Source organism: Tamandua tetradactyla, chromosome 18 (genome assembly GCF_023851605.1).
Source record: "Tamandua tetradactyla isolate mTamTet1 chromosome 18, mTamTet1.pri, whole genome shotgun sequence".
Taxonomy (NCBI): domain Eukaryota; kingdom Metazoa; phylum Chordata; class Mammalia; order Pilosa; family Myrmecophagidae; genus Tamandua; species Tamandua tetradactyla.
In genome coordinates this window covers 76422118-76435558 of record NC_135344.1, presented here as the reverse complement: position 1 = coordinate 76435558, position 13441 = coordinate 76422118, and the positions used below count along the sequence as shown (strand labels likewise).

Sequence of the window (13441 nt, the reverse complement as noted above, 5' to 3'; positions counted from 1 at the left end):
ATATAAAATTGACAGGCATACAAAGGCCTCAGTCTTGATTTTGGTATCCAATATTGTACCCATGATGTTGTTTTATTTGTGTTGAGTCACCCGTGGAATTAAGAATTTCATTTGGCTTCCAGGAACAAACTTCATGGAAATGTGAACCTTTTAGGCTTGCAGACAGTTGTTAATGAAACCTATGATTGAAAAGTGGTTCATCAAGTTCCTTGTCTATATTCTGAAACCAAACATTTAGAATGCAAGTTAGTTTCTGATAATGGGTTTGGATTCAGTAGATAGAGTTAAGGAAAAATATTAATATGATGGTATTTTCGGATATGACCAGGATAGAGTAAAAAATAGTGTGGCTTTTAATTTTTTTGTTTCGTCTTTAATCTCAGTAACATTATTGAACCATAAAGTGTCTTGTTTTCCTGTTTTCAAAATGGAAATTATACTTTGTGCAGTGTGGAACTTTAATTGATGGTTCCTAATCAAGTGCTTTAAGCTACTTAGATGAAAGTCACATTAGTTCAAAGAGGTGTAGTAGTAATATTTTAAATAAGTAGTTTGAGAAGTTTCTGTAGAAATGACTAATATAGGACCATTGACTTACATGTCTTGATTACTTTGTACTCTTTTGATGAAATGGGACATGCTCTCCCCTCTCAGGGATTCTCATTCTCACCTGTGTGTTGGTCCTGGGACTTTTTTTTTATTGTGAATATAACATATATACAAAAAAGCAATAAATTTCAAAGTAAAATTATAGCAAGTGGTTATAGAATAGATTTCAAAGTTTGGAATGAAGTACAGTGTCACAATTTCAAGTTTTTCCTTCTAGGTGCTCCAAGACACTGGAGACTAAAAGAAATACCTATATGATGCTGTAACAGTCATACTTGTTTGTGAAATCCTGTTTCTCTGTGCAATTCCTCCTTTTCCTTTGATCCTTCTCCCAATCCTTAGGAGTATTTGGGCTATGCCCATTCTAACTTTTCATGTTAGAAAGGGATGTTGACAGTATGGGATAGGGGACAGAAAAGTTGATGTTCTAGAGAGGCTGGCTTCTCTGTGCTTCAGGACTTATCTGGCCTAGGAACCATCTGGAGGTTTTAGGTTTCTGGAAAGTAATCTTAGTGCTTGAAACTTTTGTAAAATCTCAGATAGAGCCCTGGGTGTGACAAGAATGGTGTTGGTTGGGGTTTGGAAAATCACAGCAATTAGCAATATCTAGCTGAATCTTGTATAAGAGTAGCCTCCCAAATAGCCTCTTGACTATTTGAACTCTTTTAGCTACTGTTACCTTATTTAGTATGTTTCTTTTCCCCCTTTTGGTCAGGAAGGCATTGTCAATCCCATGGTGCCAATGCCAGATTCATCCCTGGGAGTTGTGTCCCACATTGCAAGGGAAACTTTCACCCATGGATATCATGTCCCACCTAAGGGGAGGGTAATGATTTTCCTTTCAGAGTTGCATTTAGAGAGAAAGAAAGGCCACATCTGAGTAACAAAAGAAGTTTTCTAGAAGTAACTCTTAGGCATAACTATAGGTTGGCTTAGCTTCTCCACTACAGAAGTAGTTTCATAAGAGGAAGCCTTAACTTCAAGTGCTTGGCCTATTGACTTGGGAGTCCCTAATGTTGAGAGAGTATTAGGGGTTTCCCCCGTAGGAAAGTATAATACTTCCATATTTTTTCTCCAGTCCCTTAAAGAACTTTGCTAATGCTTTTTAATTATCTACCCAACAGACGCTTGGTTGTATCCAGGTATTACATGAAGCTATGAAAAATTACAATCCCTAGTTTCCATTCTGGACTCCATGTGTTTAGGTTGTTTAAATGAGCTCTGCAGACAGGTTGAGATATATTATGTGCTACAGAAAATTTAGGTTTTTGATGAAATAAACCTCTCTTCCTTTGATCTCATGCAGTAGGTAAATTCTAAAATACAGACTGTATCATCCTTTACCTTGTATTCTGATTTACCTTAGTCACCACCAGATCGGCATCATTCTTATCTTTAATGAAGCCTGATCTCTTTTTCGGTTTCTTTAACAGCCGTTGTATCTAGCAGTGCTGACTTTCAGAGCTTCAGAACTCCAACTCTGAGTCTTAGATATTACATGAGTATCCAAAGTTCCAGGGAAATGCCAGGTTATACATATATAGCACAGCGTCTCAAAATCTAGAAATAACATTTACAGCTCTGACTAAATGTGACTGCTATAAGAGTTTACAATCTAGGCCCCAATTTTCTTTCAAGTATTTTCTAAAAGAGACCATACAATATTTGCTCTTTTGTTTCTGCCTTGTTTTGTACCACATAATGTCCCCCAGGTTCACTTACCTCATTGCATGCCTCACAACTTCATTCCTTTCTGTAGCTACACAATATTCCATCACGTATGTCTACACCACAGGTCACCTTTCTGCTTCTCAGTCAGTGTATCCTTCACCCACCTCCATCCATGGTGTATTATGGATAATGTCCCAACTCAACAGTCCATGTCTCACGTGATCCTCACTTAGTTGTGCAATCACCAACACTTTCAATTTTAGACAATATTCATTGTTCCAAGTAGAAAATAACAGATAAACACACCATGACCAAATAGAAAATCCACACCTCCCCTTAACTCTTGTCCCCCCACCCTCACCCCTAGTTGTTTACCCCTGGCATCGCTGTGGTCCTGTTGGCGCTTTCCTGGTAAATACAGGCCCTAACATGCAATAGTGGTTTCCACCCTGTGCCCCCATATTATTGACTCTTTTTGTACAAGTTTCATACCTTTCAAGTAGTTCACGCAAGAACTCATTTATGTTTCTGGTGTTAATCAGTGGGATACATGGCTCTATACAACCCCTTTCAATCATGTTCACTTCAATATGACAATATTACTTACAGACCCACTAATGAACTACCTTCACTTCTATCCGTTCCCTTCCATTTAAGATCACCCTCATTACCTAACCATTGACCCATCTCTAGTTGGGGACTTTTTTTTTACTTTGCCGTTCTGCCTGGGAACTCAGTAAGATGTCTGCCTGCTTTAGTAGTTCAATAGGCATTTCTGGTGTACTTATTATGTGCAAGGTATTGTGCTGGGCACAGAAAATAGGCTGGAATAAAGTGCAGTCTCTACCCTTGAGGATAAATTTCCAGATGACTCTGGAAATATGAAAACTGAAGTTTCCCTCTCAGAAAATATCCACATTTTTCTTATCCCTCTGCTCTGTAACATATATAAGACAATTGAATTTTTACGGCATTACGAGTTATAGTATCTTTTAGGCACTATCTGACTTTATTACCCTTCAGTCATCTGGGCTGACCGTCAAATTTTGGTCTTTCTGTTAATTATACCCTACCCTTTTTGTTGTTGTTGTTCTTATACCCTACTTTTTTTGTTGTCCCTGTTACCTAGCCACAGACCCATTCAGAAGGCCTTATTTTCCTTCTCTACACCTGCACTGTCCAATATAGTAGCCTCTGCCCACGTGTCTACGTAAATAAAATTAAGTTCATTTTCTTAATCATACTGGCTACCTTTCAAGGACTCAAGAGGTACTTGTAGCCTAGCATGTAGATCATTAGACAGTACAGATATAGAACATTCTAATCACCCTAGAAAGTACTGTTGTTCAATGCCACAGTTAGACTAAAGCATGTTGTCCATTTTAACCCACATGTATTCATTCAGATAGGCTCTGTCCTCGTATCTATACTTTAACTACAATTTTAGGCACCGTGCTGTGGTTCTTCACTTTTCTTATCTCCCAGTATTCGGTATTCCTTTTGCAGTATTAAAAAAAAATACAATTTCTTAACATGTTAAAGTAAGTTAGACATAGGGAAAACATCTTTCAGGTCCTGGGGTGCCTTGGCTCTGTGCAGAGAGAAGGCATCTGGTGAGAACAGTCAGGTTCCTAAAACCCAGGGAGGTTGAGCAAAACAGGATATATTTTAAATCACAAGACATGAACTAATCGCAATGACCTGTTCACAATCCTTAATGTAATGTCTAGACAGCCTATTGCAATAGCTTACTTACAACACTTAATTTCCATGTTTACTAACCAACCACAGTAGCCTACTTGCAACTCTTAATTTGAATGTGTATTGGTAAAAACACAATGTACCAATATCTCAAACCCACCTCCCTTTGTTTAATCTGATTAAAACCTTTGTGCCAAACAACATGCAGATGTCTCTCTTGAACGTATACTTACTTTTCAATACATTTCTCTCACTCAGTTGTATCTGCTTGCCTCATCCTTGAATTCCTTCTTTTGATGAGTCTTCTGGCCTGGAACAGGACTCAGGTGATGAAGGAGCTCTGGCAACAGTGGTGCTTAGATTCCACTTCTTGTCATATATGATATATCAGTTTATTGATCTTGGCTTTTTCTGAGTTTTGTATTTCAACTATATAACTCTCTCATAATCACTGTGTACAAGAAGCAACTCTGTGAGGAGTAGTAGTGTGGCGTAGTAGAAAGGTCATGTGCTTTGAAACTGCCCAAGCTTAAATTTCAGTCCCTACTCTGACCTCCAACAAGTTATTTAACTTTGCTTAATTAACATCCTCTTCTACTACTTGGGATTAAGTGAGTTAGAGATATATAGCACTTAACACAATGTCCAATTTAAAATATAATAGATACCTAATAAATTAGATTATGTTTCATTTGTGGTACATAATAATTTGGTAAAAGATGTCATGATTCAAATTTGGTAATTCTATAGAAGGATATAGCTTTCACAGCAAGGTTCTTTTTTCTGACTTTTTATGGTTGTAACTCCCAAATATCATGTTTGGCTGACTGTAAATAAAAGAATACATGTATTTGTTAAGTTGTGTGGTGATCTAAATGAAGGCTGACATATGCAAAGGTGCAGAGGAAAGAGACCCTGTAGCACAATGGTCAGAGTCCGACTGAGGATTGGGGTGGGTGGCTATAGAGCTAGAGAGACCAGTAGGGTCCAGGCCCCTGAAGGACCTGTACCCCAAGGAGTGTGGAGTTCTTCCTGTGCTTCAGCATTTCTCAGACTTTCTTCTGCCTCAGAGTACCTATAGATGTATGTTTGCATAGTGCTGTTAATTTATCCAGATTTGGCTAACTTCCCAATTGTTGTTTTAGGGACAGAGATTTGTATGAGTGATCATTAATGTGTGTTTTTTTGACAGTGTTACTGAGGTGTAATTCCCATACCATACTGTACACTCATTTGAAGTGTACAATTTATTGGTTTTTAGTGTATTCACAGATTTGTGCAGTTATTACTACAATCAAATTTAAAACATTTTTCATCCCAAAATGAAACCTTGTACCTATTTGCAGTTATTTCTCATTTCTTCCTAACCTCTGGAACTCTACTTTCTCTCTTTCTAAATTTGTAGATTCTGGACATTTCATGTAAATGGAATAATAAAATATGTGGCCTTCTGTGTCTGGTTTCTTTAACTTAGAATGATGTTCATCCATGCTTGTAGCATGTATCAGAACTTCATTTCTTTCTGTGGCTGAATAATGTTCCATTGTATGGATATCCCACCTTTTGTTTATCCATTCATCACTTGATGGATATTTGGGACATTACTGTGTTTTATAATCTCATTTGTAATAAAATAGGCATATAAAGATCTTAGGAATCTACTGTTGTAAGAAAAAACAAACAAACATGTTTAATCTAAGTTTTTTTTTTTTGCATGGGCAGGCACCACGAATCAAACCTGGGTATCCGGCATGACAGGCAGAACTCTGCCTGCTGAGCCACTGTCACCCTAATCTAATTTTTAATTGAACTTCACTGAAGAAATAAAGACTTGATGTGTTTTCTAGACCTTCAATCCCTAGGTAATATAAATGAAATAAATAATCAAGTATATGATATTGAAAAATAAGTGTAAAAATATCTTATTTTTAAAATTAAAATTGTGATGCCTAGAATTTGTAGATTTTAATTTTACTAATATAAATATAATTATTGAAAATTTCATGGACATCATCACTTGTCTTTTGTTTCATAATTAATTTGGTAACCGACAAATATTTGCAGCATCTCATGTGGTATAGTCATAGATGCACTACTCACTCTCACCTCATTTCTGGTTGCACAGTTCTTTCTAATTAGATATAGTCCATGGGAGAGATGCGCCAGGGCTTCGGTAGCCAGGGTAGCTCTGGCCAGGCCTGAGCTGTGTGAGCCCCTCCCCGAGGAGACGGTTGCTGTGGGCCAGCCCTGCTACTCGGTAACCATGTACGACCTGAAGGTCGTGCTCAAAACTGCAGATGTGCTGGAGGAGCTGCAACAGGACTCGGTGGACTGCGCTACTCGGGCACTGGAAAAATAGAACACAGAGAAGGACATTGCAGCCTGTCTCCAAGAGGAGGCTGACAGGAACTACACCCCACCTGACATGACATGATGGGAAAGAACTTCGGCAGTCATGTGACACATGAACCCAAGCACTTCAGCTACTTCTACCTAGGGCATGTGCCCGTTCTTCTGTTCAAGTCTGGTTAAAGCATGGACTGTGCCACCCAGCCAGTGATCCATCCAAAAACAAGAACTGCAGCCTAAGCTCCAAATGCCAGAGACTGAAACCCTCAGCCTTGCTAAGGGAACACCTTGATCTCTGAACTGTTATTGTGCTGTCTGTACAGGGCATTCTCTGTTTGTGTGGTTATAAAACAGTTAACAAAACAGCTTCATTTGTATTTATTTTCTCTTTCATTCTTTCCCTGTCCCATGTTTTTTCTTTCAAAATCCATTCCTTTCAAGCAATAAACCATTGGGAAAAAAATAAAAATAGTCTGTGGTTAAAATGGAAATAAACTTACCACTCACAGTCATTAACACTGATTTATAGATATAGTTGTGATTGCAGATATAGCTGTAAATTCGGCATCAGTAACAGTCGTTCTGATTTACCGTTTAGTCTTAGAGCCTAGGCTGAGATTATGAGCATCTACCAACAAATCAGGTGTATCCACCACTTTGTGACTGAAGGAAGCGTTTTCTTAAGTAACTGAGAGTGACATAATTGGAAATGATCTAGTATAGTGTAATCTATTTTTTTATTAATTAAAAAAAATTAACTAACACAACATTTAGATATCATTCCATTCTACATATGCAATCAGTAATTCTTAATATCATCACATAGATGTATGATCATCATTTCTTAGTACATTTGCATCGATTTAGGAAAAGAACTAGCAAAACAACAGAAAAAGATATAGAATGATAATATAGAGAAAAAATAAAAATAATCATAAAAATAAAAAATTTAAAAAAATGAAAAAGAAAAAAACAAAAACCACAAACAAACAAACAAACAAAAAATATAGCTCAGATGCAGCTTCATTCAGTGTTTTAACATGATTACTTTACAATTAGGTATTATTGTGCTGTCCATTTTTGAGTTTTTGTATCTAGTCCTGTTGCACAGTCTGTATCCCTTCAGCTCCAATTACCCATTATCTTACCCTGTTTCTAACTCCTGCTGGTCTCTGTTACCAATGACATATTCCAAGTTTATTCTCGAATGTCAGTTCACATCAGTGGGACCATACAGTATTTGTCTTTTAGTTTTTGGCTAGACTCACTCAGCATAATGTTCTCTAGGTCCATCCATGTTATTACATGCTTCATAAGTTTATCCTGTCTTAAAGCTGCGTAATATTCCATCGTATGTATATACCACAGTTTGTTTAGCCACTCATCTGTTGATGGACATTTTGGATGTTTCCATCTCTTTGCAATTGTAAATAACGCTGCTATAAACATTGGTGTGCAAATGTCCGTTTGTGTCTTTGCCCTTAAGTCCTTTGAGTAGATACCTAGCAATGGTATTGCTGGGTCGTATGGCAATTCTATATTCAGTTTTTTGAGGAACCGCCAAACTGCCTTCCACAGTGGTTGCACCATGTTGCACCAACAGTGGATGAGTGTGCCTCTTTCTCCGCATCCTCTCCAGCACTTGTCATTTTCTGTTTTGTTGATAATGGCCATTCTGGTGGGTGTGAGATGATATCTCATTGTGGTTTTGATTTGCATTTCTCTAATGGCCAGGGACATTGAGCATCTCTTCATGTGCCTTTTGGCCATTTGTATTTCCTCTTCTGAGAGGTGTCTGTCTTTTTTCCATTTTGTAATTGGGTTTGCTGTCTTTTTGTTGTTGAGTTGAACAATTTCTTTATAAATTCTGGATACTAGACCTTTATCTGATATGTCGTTTCCAAATATTGTCTCCCATTGTGTAGGCTGTCTTTCTACTTTCTTGATGAAGTTCTTTGATACACAAAAGTGTTTAATTTTGAGGAGCTCCCATTTATTTATTTATTTCTTCAGTGCTCTTGCTTTAGGTTTAAGGTCCATAAAACTGCCTCCAATTGTAAGTTTCATGAGATATCTCCCAACATTTTCCTCTAACTGTTTTATGGTCTTAGACCTAATGTTTAGATCTTTGATCCATTTTGAGTTAACCTTTGTATAGGGTGTGAGATACGGGTCCTCTTTCATTCTTTTGCATATGGATATCCAGTTCTCTAGGCACTATTTATTGAAGAGACTGTTCTGTCCCAGGTGGGTTGGCTTGACTGCCTTATCAAAGATCAAATGTCCATAGATGAGAGGGTCTATATCTGAGCACTCTATTCGATTCCATTGGTCGATATATCTGTCTTTATGCCAATACCATGCTGTTTTGACCACTGTGGCTTCATAATATACCTTAAAGTCTGGCAGCGTGAGACCTCCAACTTCGTTTTTTTTTCCTCAAGATACTTTTAGCAATTCGGGGCACCCTGCCCTTCCAGATAAATTTGCTTATTGGTTTTTTGCCGCGGTCCAGCCGCAGCAGAGGGAACGGGCTTGAAGGTGTGGAGGGTCGTCGGCGCGAGAAGAACACCAAGAGACAGCTTAGAGAATTCCTTTCTGAGAAGAGTTGCTTAGATTTATTTTTGCTTAACTGATTTTATACCCTTATTTTTGGCAAGGAAACAGGTATCACAGAATCATGGTTGTGTCATGGCTTACGTTTTAGGTAAAGTTACAGGTTCAGGGAAGCAAAGCGAAAGTACACGTTTTGATTTTCTTAGGAACACTTACACAAGATTTTAATAGCAGCAAGATATTGGCTTAAACCACAGACATTGTGTTTGCAGTTTTCTGAGTTTAGACTTTCTTTTCCTATTATTCTACAGGTGAGGCAATATGTCAAGACCTATTTTAATCTGGTTAAAGGTTAGCTTGTTTTGATTAAAAGGTTACATTGTTTGCTTAGATTTTTTATTGTTTTATAGCAATGGACCAGTGCCGTGGTGGGGGAGTAAATTTCCAGGATGGCTCAATGCAGGGTTTTTTAATTGTAAGTGTTTACTTTCTATGGGGTACTTTTCTGTGACTTGTTCTAAAAGCACTTCTGCCTGCTGTATCTGCAGCATGACTTGCTTAATGGGGGCGTCCCAACCTAATTGTTTCCAAACAGTCATTAACAAGGTTTTGCAATTTGTACAATTTGTATCATTTTTTCCAATTCTTTTGTTTTCTGATTCATTTTGATATAATGCTTGGAGCACAACCAGCAACAAGAAACACACAATTAGTGTCGTTAATCCCAGTATTTTTCTATTACACCATTTTATGCCTCGTCCTCTTTTGGGGCGTTGAAGGCCTTGCCACCGCCCTTCCTTCCAGGGAACCGTGTCAAACTGGGGAGGAAAAGAGGACGCGGCAGTTTTTCTATTTCTGAAAAATAAGTTGTTGGGATTTTGATTGGTATTGCATTGAATCTGTAAATCAATTTAGGTAGGATTGACATCTTAACTATATTTGGTCTTCCAGTCCATGAACACGGTATGCCCTTCCATCTATTTAGGTCTTCTGTGATTGCTTTTAACAGTTTTTTGTAGTTTTCTTTGTATAGGTTTTTTGTCTCTTTGGTTAAATTTATTCCTAGGTATTTTATTCTTTTAGTTGCAATTGTAAATGGAATTCGTTTCTTGATTTCCCCCTCCGCTTGTTCATTGCTAGTGTATAGAAATGCTACAGATTTTTGAATGTTGATCTTGTAACCTGCTACTTTGCTGTACTCATTTATTAGCTCTAGTAGTTTTGTTGTGGATTTTTCCAGGTTTTCGACGTATGGTATCATATCGTCTGCAAACAGTGATAGTTTTACTTCTTCCTTTCCAATTTTGATGCCTTGTATTTCTTTTTCTTGTCTAATTGCTCTGGCTAGAACCTCCAACACGATGTTGAATAATAGTGGTGATAATGGACATCCTTGTCTTGTTCCTGATCTTAGGGGGAAAGGTTTCAATTTTTCCCCATTGAGGATGATATTAGCTGTGGGTTTTTCATATATTCCCCCTATCATTTTAAGGAAGTTCCCTTGTATTCCTATCTGTTGAAGTGTTTTCAGCAGGAAAGGGTGTTGAATCTTGTCAAATGCCTTCTCTGCATCAATTGAGATGATCATGTGATTTTTCTGCTTTGATTTGTTGATATGGTGTATTACATTAATTGATTTTCTTATGTTGAACCACCCTTGCATACCTGGGATGAATCCTACTTGGTTATGATGTATAATTCTTTTAATGTGTTGCTGGATTAGATTTGCTAGAATTTTGTTGAGGATTTTTGCATCTATATTCATTAGAGAGATTGGTCTGTAGTTTTCTTTTTTTGTAATATCTTTGCCTGGTTTGGGTATGCGGGTGATGTTGGCTTCATAGAATGAATTAGGTAGCTTTCCCTCCACTTTGATTTTTTTGAAGAGTTTGAGGAGAGTTGGTACTAATTCTTTCTGGAATGTTTGGTAGAATTCACATGTGAAGCCGTCTGGTCCTGGACCTTTCTTTTTGGGAAGCTTTTGAATGACTGATTCAATTTCTTTACTTGTGATTGTTTTGTTGAGGTCATCTATTTCTTCTTGAGTCAATGTTGGTTGTTCATGCCTTTCCAGGAACCCGTCCATTTCATCTAAATTGTTGTATTTATTAGCGTAAAGTTCTTCATAGTATCCTGTTATTACATCCTTTATTTTTGTGAGGTCAGTGATTATGTCTCCTCTTCCATTTCTGATCTTATTTTTTTGTGTCCTCTCTCTTCTTCTTTTTGTCAATCTTGCTAAGGGCCCATCAATCTTATTGATTTTCTCATAGAACCAACTTCTGGTCTTATTGATTTTCTCTATTGTTTTCATGTTTTCAATTTCATTTATTTCTGCTCTAATCTTTGTTATTTCTTTCCTTTTGCTTGCTTTGGGGATAGTTTGCAGTTCTTTCTCCAGTTCTTCTAAGTGGACAGTTAATTCCTGAATTTTTGCCTTTTCTTCTTTTCTGATATAGGCATTTAGGGCAATAAATTTCCCTCTTAGCACTGCCTTTGCTGCGTCCCATAGGTTTTGATATGTTGCGTTTTCGTTTTCATTCGCCTCGAGATATTTACTGATTTCTCTTGCAATTTCTTCCTTGACCCACTTGTTGTTTAAGAGTGTGTTGTTGAGCCTCCACGTATTTGTGAATTTTCTGGCACTCCGCCTATTATTGATTTCCAACTTCATTCCTTTATGATCTGAGAAAGTGTTGTGTATGATTTCAATCTTTTTGAATTTGTTAAGACTTGCTTTGTGACCCAGCATATGGTCTATCTTTGAGAATGATCCATGAGCACTTGAGAAAAAGGTGTCTCCTGCTGTTGTGGTATGTAATGTCCTATAAATGTCTGTTAAGTCTAGCTCATTTATAGTAATATTCAAATTCTCTATTTCTTTATTGATCCTCTGTCTAGATGTTCTGTCCATTGATGAGAGTGGTGAATTGAAGTCTCCAACTATTATGGTATTTGTGTCTATTTCCCTTTTCGGTGATTGCAGTGTATTCCTCACATATTTTGGGGCATTCTGGTTCGGTGCATAAATATTTATGATTGTTATGTCTTCTTGTTTAATTGTTCCTTTTATTAGTATATAGTGTCCTTCTTTGTCTCTTTTAACTGTTTTACATTTGAAGTCTAACTTGTTGGATATTAGTATAGCCACTCCTGCTATTTTCTGGTTGTTATTTGCATGAAATATCTTTTCCCAACCTTTCACTTTCAACCTATGTTTATCTTTGGGTCTAAGATGTGTTTCCTGTAGACAGTATATAGAAGGATCCTGTTTTTTAATCCATTCTGCCATTCTATGTCTTTTGATTGGGGAATTCAGTCCATTAACATTTAGTGTTATTACTGTTTGGATAATATTTTCCTCTACCATTTTGCCTTTTGTATTCTATATATCATATCTGATTTTCCTTCTTTCTACACTCTTCTCCATACCTCTCTCTTCTGTCTTTTCATATCTGCCTCTAGTGCTCCCTTTAGTATTTCTTGCGGAGCTGGTCTCTTGGTCACAAATTCTCTCAGTGACTTTTTGTCTGAAAATGTTTTAATTTCTCCCTCATTTTTGAAGGACAATTTTGCTGAATATAGAAGTCTTGGTTGGTGGTTTTTCTCTTTTAGTAATTTAAATATATCATCCCACTCTCTTCTAGCTTCCATAGTTTCTGCTGAGAAATCTACACATAGTCTTATTGGGTTTCCTTTGTATGTGATGGATTGTTTTTCTCTTGCTGCTTTCAAGATCCTCTCTTTCTCTTTGACCTCTGACATTCTAACTAGTAAGTGTCTTGGAGAACGCCTATTTGGGTCCAATCTCTTTGGGGTGCGCTGCACTTCTTGGATCTGTAATTTTAGGTCTTTCATAAGAGTTGGGAAATTTTCAGTGATAATTTCTTCCATTAGTTTTTCTCCTCCTTTCCCCTTTTCTTCTCCTTCTGGGACAGCCACAACATGTAAATTTGTGTGCTTCATATTATCATTCAGTTCCCTGATCCCCTGCTCAAATTTTTCCATTCTTTTCCCTGTAGTTTCTGTTTCTTTTTGGAATTCAGATGTTCCATCCTCCAGTTCACTAATTCTAGCCTCTGTCTCTTTAAATCTACCATTGTAGGTATCCATTGTTTTTTCCATCTTTTCTACTTTGTCCTTCAATCCCATAAGTTCTGTATTTGTTTTTTCAGACTTTCTGTTTCTTCTTTTTGTTCAGCCCATGCCTTTTTCATGTTCTCCCTCAATTTATTGATTTGGTTTTTGAAGAGGTTTTCCATTTCTGTTCATATATTCAGAATTAGTTGTCTCAGCTCCTGTATCTCATTTGAACTATTGGTTTGTTCCTTTGACTGAGCCATATCTTCAATTTTCCTGGCGTGATCCATTATTTTTTGCTGGCATCTGCGCATTTAATCAGATTTCCCTGGGTGTGGGACCCAGCAGGTTGAAAGATTTTCCTGTGAAATCTCTGTGCTCTGTTTTTCTTATCCTGCCCAGTATGTGGCGCTCGTCTGTCTGCGGGTCCCACCAGTAAAAGATGTTGTGGCTCCTTTAACATTGGAAGACTCTC

The 13441-nt window shown here is 37.3% G+C and overlaps 1 protein-coding gene and 1 pseudogene across 16 annotated transcripts in view; both read left to right on the top strand.

Annotated features, from left to right (window-relative positions):
- SPIRE1 (spire type actin nucleation factor 1) overlaps positions 1-13441 on the top strand; it is a 362107-nt gene that overhangs the window by 90101 nt on the left and 258565 nt on the right. Inside the window, exon 3 of one of the 16 annotated variants that reach the window (XM_077136038.1) lies at positions 5704-5843. The exons of the other annotated variants lie outside the window; for them this stretch is intronic. The gene's annotated coding sequence lies outside the window, so the exon portion shown is untranslated. The remainder of the gene's footprint in view (positions 1-5703; positions 5844-13441) is intronic. 16 annotated transcript variants of the gene reach the window in all.
- Positions 5999-7123, top strand: LOC143662364 (dynein light chain 1, cytoplasmic pseudogene; annotated as a pseudogene).